The following is a 6123-nucleotide window of genomic DNA, read 5'->3' as shown; positions in this document are numbered from 1 at the left end:
ATATTAAGCAGGATGATGGTATCAGACTTTGGCAGGTATCAGATACATTTTTGGGCAGGTTCCACAGTGATCTGTATGTCAGACGTGATACATAACTGCTCAAACATAGCAGATTGAAGCCTTAAGTGGTGGTGCTATGGGGTATCCAAAATGGAGGTTAAAGTTGGTCAAGCTCAAAGGCCGTTATTGGCGACTCGCCAAGTGGGTGCGTACGTTTGAAGGTCACAAGGATCGGGACGAGTTTGTGCTTTATCTCGGGGACAGGACATGGCTTTGTCTGCAGCAATCGGTGGTACCATTTAGAGGGAGTTATGATTGTTATGTAAAGGTGTGAGTACGGGCGAAGATCTTGTTTTTTTGAGGGGAATTGAAGCCGACGGTCGCTGGCCTGTGCAAGGAGCTAAGCCCGAAGCTTTTTTTAAAGCTATTAACAGGAAACAAAAAAGAAAAAACGGGTTGCAATCTGTAGTCGACAGGCAGCGCTACAGGGAAGGTCGCCAGATGGCTTGCATGAGGCAAGGAGGGCTGCAGGGCCGCGATATAGGTGCCTGAAGAGGCCGAGGAAGGCACGACCAGACGGGGAGGTGACGGGCTGCAGAGGTGACGGGCTGCCTTGTTCAGTGAGGACCTTCAAGACTGCAGGGCAGCGTGATCAAAGAGGAGAGGAGGGGCCGAAAAGGTCTCGGGAGAGTGCAGAGGAGGCAAGAGAACCGCCAGTGGGGCTAAGGAGAGTCAGGAAAAGCCGCCAGTCAAGGGGTGGCCGACTTCAGTGTGTGGAGGGGTGGCGCTGTGTGTTGAGGCCGCCAAGGGGGGGCCGGTGGAAGGGCTGACCGGACAGCCTAGTAAGGGTAGGCAGAGGGTCGTCACTTCAAAGCAAGCTGAAGGAGGGGCTGCAGGGCCGCACCACAGTGGGCCTGATCGAAGGAGGCCAAGGGGAACCGGCCAGCGCTGCAGTGGAGGTGAGGGGGCCAATCAAGGCCAACAGAGGGGCGAGAAGGTGGGCTGTCATATCGGGCAGGAGCTGCAGCCCGTGGGTAAACAGGGCAGAGAAGAGAGCCAGGAAGGCGTTGCTTGAAGGGAGCAGATTCGGTTACGGCACCGTAGGAGATGCCAAAAGCTGGAAGAGAAGGTCCATGAGCTACTCGAAGAGGAAGATCGAGATCATGCTGTGAGCACGGTATGGCTGAAGTAAGAGATGCCTTGGGTGCAACCTATAGCTACCAAAGGTTGGCAAGCCGGATAGAGCATTGCTACAAGCAAAAAAGGTCGATAGCGCTTGCAGTCAAGGAGGTGGTTGTGATCAATGGAGAAGTCAAAGACAATCGGAAAGCGAGTGTGAATTATAGCACAAGCCAGAGGAAAAGTACGATGTCATGTTGGTAGAAAGTTAAAGATCCACCATTGACCTCCTATTAATACCCTGTTATTTGCTGGTTCTCATATTTATATCGGCCTCCGCTACTCGTGTCTTATTATGCAGCAGATATATGAGTGCTTTCATTGTGTGTCAAACGTGTGTGTTCTCCATGGGAAGGTAGTGTGTGCTATTGGTCTCCAAATGTATGAAGGTGTCGTTGTTGTTTGTCTATAATTAAAGATGCTATGAGGGATTAAGGATGAAAGTCATGATTGCTTGCTTTGCGATCAAATGTGTGCAATTAGGACTGATTCGATACGGGCTTGGTCAATAGTCTATTGCAAATTGTGTATTGAGGTGTGTGTTTAATAGGGGATAGGGGTGGTGTGAGATCACTGAGCTATATAGAGGCATCGAGTTTATGTGCTGTCGGTTTTCCCATTTCCTCCTTTCCATCTTGTGGTGCCCCCACGGAGGACCCACTGATTGTTTCCTAATAAGGTGTTCTTGAGTCAAGATGAAGCAGGAGTTTGGTCCGGTGTTCAAAGGAAATGAAGATGCAGATGATTGGCTTGCCGATTTTGAGCTATTTAATCTAACAGTACTGCGAATGCCAGGTGATGAAGCAAAGCTCAAAACTCTACCCTTGTGCTGAGAGGTAAAGCAAAGGTTTGGTTCGATGGCTTAGAAGATGTACACAAGCAGACTTGGATCGGATTTTGCGAGCAATTTTTTCAAAGGTATCGAAAGGTGGTGTCGGCTTCGGAAGTAGATGCGAAGATCAAAGGTTTGCAACAGGACGTAAGTGCAAATTTTGACGCTTTCGTTGATAAATTTGAAGCTTATTGGGGGGATTTGGCGGCTGCTACCCAAGGAAGCAATGCGGGATATTTGAAGCTCGAACGGTTTCTATCCTGCTTGCATCCCTATGTTCGTGAGAGAGTCGATTATGAAGATCCAAGCACTTATGATGAAGCCATCAGAATTGCCAAAGCAAAGAGTCGAAAGATGAAGAAGAAGATGGAGGCAGGTTTGCTACAGTCGGCAGTCACGGTAGCAAGTGGACCTAAGCCCAAACCGATCAATGAGTGTCAAGAGGTAAAAGCTCCTTTTTTTGTTGATATGCATGTAATCAAAGCACATGAAGCTAATGCCAAGTCAGAAGAGGTAGAAAAAGTGCCAACCAGGTCTCAACAGGTGCAGCGAGGCATATTCATAATGCCACCCAGTTTGCTTCCTCAAGAGAGCGAGGTGGTAAAAGTTTTTAAAGAAGAGGTGTCAGTTCCAGAGTCAGCAGCGAGGAAGGTAGCAGTGGTCCAAGAATTGGCAAGTTCTAAAGAGGAGTCCGCCGACAGGTCTCATAGCTCCAGCAGCAGTTTGGACACAGATAGCAGGTGGGAGACAGAATCCCGGTCTTCCAGGTATGAGACCTATGATGTTTTTCATGTAGATGAAGTGGAAAACAATGTATGGGAGTTGCCTCCCAACCATTTGAAGGTCGAAGAGAAGTACAGTGTTACACCTTGTTTGAATCTGCCAGTCGAGCAGCCTTGTCAAGTGTCTTATGATGGTGAGTCGCTATTGGAGGAAGAGGTATGGTTGGATTGTGCATCCAGTTTGGTTGAAGAGAAGGTTTAAGAGGATGACTTGCAGGAGATAGAAGTAGAAGCGGAGGTATGTTTAGTTGATTTGTCTATGCAGGGGGTGGGGAAACCTTGCCTTGGTGAGCTCGTCGAGGTGTACTTTGAGGTTTCGGAGTTTGTGTGTGGCCTTGGAGAGCTAGCTCCGGCAGACGACTCTATGGAAACTGGTACAAGTGTAGTCTATGAGCGTGAGGCTCCATGCAACGAGGAAGGTGACACGAATCTTGCAGGTGAAGAGGTGTTTGAAGAGCGGATTGTCGTTCTAGCAGGTCATGCTCTTGAAGATGAAGAGATGTCTTGGAGCCATGTTTAGAAGATTTGGATACAAGTTTGCAAAGTGATCATGTTTGCTTGGCTATGTAGAAGGTGGAAGCAAATGGCATGGTTTTGAAGCTATGTGTTAGGCTCTTGATAGCTATGTTATTGGAGGTTTCTTTACAGGTGTCTTTGTGTCAGTGGCAAGGTTTTTTGCAGAAGACTACACTATGGAGGTTTCTCTAGCAGGTGATGCGATAGATGCTTGTGGTACCAATGCTTCAAGTGGTCTAAAGCATGTTTATGGTTGGCATGAGGGCTTGTGGATGCAAGGTGACAAAGCTCGATGCTATGAAGAGCTGGAAGAATGACCTATCTATTGGCCTACAAGTGCAAAGGAAGAAGTGAAGATACATGCTTTACAGGTGGATGGCCACGGCCAATGTTTTATATTTGATCCAGGTGGATTCTATGACATGCTTGGGGAAGCTTCGAGCTTTCCATTTGACCCTGGCGGGTGATGCAATAGCAGATGTTTTTCTCTCTATCTCTATCCTATCTATATAGCCACTATCATTTTTCTTATGGAGTCTACAGCTCTATGTTATATCATTCTCTCTATACATACTTATTTTACCTAAATAATGTTGTGGTTGATCATAAATGCTCAACGAGGGGGTGGGCAATGATGGTGCAGCCAGTTTTGGTCGAGACAGGGAGAAGCCAACACAGCAGCAGGTGCCTGGTATTAAGCAGGATGATGGTATCAGACCTTGGCGAGTATCAGATACATTTTTGGGCAGGTTCCACAGTGATGTGTATGTCAGATTGAAGCCCTAAGTGATGGTGCTATGGGGTATGAAAAATGGATATTAAAGTTGGTCGAGCTCAAAGGCCGTTATTTGCGACTCGCCAATTGGGTGCGTATGTTTGAAGGTCACAAGGATCGGGACGAGTTTGTGCTTTATCGAGGACAGGACATGGCTTTGTCTGCGGCAATCGGTGGTACCATTTAGACAGAGTTATGATTGTTATGTAAAGGTGTGAGTCCGGTCGAAGATCTTGTTATTTTGACGCTAATTGAAGCCGACGGTCGCTGGCGTGTGCAAGGGGGCTAAGCCCGAAGCTTTTTTTAAAGCTATTTACAGGAAACAAAAAATAAAAAACGGGTTGCAAGCTGTAGTCGACAGGCAGCGCTACAGGGAACGTCGCCAGATGGCTTGCATGAGGCAAGGAGGGCTGCAGGGCCGCGATATAGGTGCATGAAGAGGCCGAGGAAGGCATGACCAGACGGGGAGCTGGCGGCTGCAGAGGTGACGGGCTGCCTTGTTCAGTGAGGACCGCAGGGTAACGTGATCAAAGAGGAGAGAAGGGGCCGAAGAGGTCTCGGGAGAGTGCAGAGGAGGCAAGAGAGCCGCCAGTGGGGCTAAGGAGGGTCAGGAAAAGCCGCCAGTCAAGGGGTGGGCGACTTCAGTGTGTGTTGAGGCCGCCAAGGGGGGGCCGGTGGAAGGGCTGATAGGACAGGCTAGTAAGCGTAGGCAGAGGGTCGTCACTTCAAAGCAAGCTGAAGGAGGGGCTGCAGGGCCGCACCACAGTGGGCCTGATTGAAGGAGGCCAAGGGGAACCGGCCAGCGCTGCAGTGGAGGTGAGGGGGCCAATCAAGGCCGCCAGAGGGGCGAGAAGGTGGGCTGCCATATCGGGCAGCTGGAGCTGCAGCCCGTGGGTAACCAGGGCAGAGAAGAGAGCCAGGAAGGCGTTGCTTGAAGGGAGCAGATTTGGTTACGGCACCGTAGGAGATGCCAAAAGCTGGAAGAAAAGGTCCATGGGCTACTCAAAGAGGAAGATCGAGATCATGCTGTGAGCACGGTATGGCTGAAGTAAGAGATGCTTGGGTGCAACCTACAGCTACCATAGGTTGGCAGGCCGGATAGAGCATTGCTACAAGCAAAAAAGGTCGATAGCGCTTGCAGTCAAGGAGGTGGTTGTGATCAATGGAGAAGTCAAAGACAATCAGAAAGCGAGTGTGAATTATAGCACAAGCCAGAGGAAAAGTACGATGTCATGTTGGTAGAAAGTTAAGATCCACCATTGACCTCCTATTTATACCCTGATATCTGCTGGTTCTCATATTTATATCAACCTCCGCACGATTGGAAGCTGCCTTCTTCGTGAGGTGTAGGCCTTGGTGGTTTACAGATGACCACCTGTACACGAACATCCAAGATTTTGTGTGTGTGTGTGTGTGTGTGTGTGTATGTGAGAGAGAGAGAGAGAGAGAGAGAGAGAGAGAGAGAGAGACTTTCTGAGGTTTGGAATTTGTAGCAAAGGCCTTGAAAATTGTGTACAACGGATTCTCGCAGTTGCAACCATCCCCCAACTTTCCAAACAGCTTCGTTCTCTCTCTCTCTCTCTCTCTCTCTCTCTCTCTCTCTCTAGGTCCCTGCTTATCGATATCCATCTCGACCACGCGATTGGCAGCCCGCATCAGAGTTGCTGCTCAAAAGATACATAGGGGCACGATTGGCCGGAACCTGCCTTCTTTGTGAGCTGTAGGCCTTGGTGGTTTACAGATGACCACCTGTACACAAACATCCAAGATTCTTTGTGTGTGTGTGTGTGTGTGTGTGTGTGTGTGAGAGAGAGAGAGAGAGAGAGAGACATTCTGAGGTTTGGAGTTTGTAGCAAAGGCCTTGAAAGGGGGAGGGAATTCCGGCTCCCCCCCCCCGGTCACATGGTGCGAGCTCCTTCCTCCGGCCGTGTCTTCTGCAGCCCGGAAACACAGGCGACCCAGCGAGTGTGCTCAGAGCGAGAAAGAGAGAGAGACACTATTGTGAGTCTCGCACGTGGGGACTGTCAAGCAACCCTCTC

General features: G+C 49.3%; 1 pseudogene; it reads left to right on the top strand.

The window, feature by feature from the left end:
- Positions 1–327: 327 nt before the first annotated feature.
- On the top strand, positions 328–5616 carry LOC147443023 (uncharacterized; annotated as a pseudogene).
- Positions 5617–6123: the final 507 nt, after the last annotated feature.

The sequence above is a fragment of the Adiantum capillus-veneris genome, chromosome 14 (assembly GCF_014529385.1).
Source record: "Adiantum capillus-veneris isolate H3 chromosome 14, ASM1452938v2, whole genome shotgun sequence".
NCBI classification, from domain to species: Eukaryota; Viridiplantae; Streptophyta; class Polypodiopsida; order Polypodiales; family Pteridaceae; genus Adiantum; species Adiantum capillus-veneris.
The sequence above is the reverse complement of the archived record's forward strand: the minus strand, read 5'-3'. Positions and strand labels throughout refer to the sequence as shown.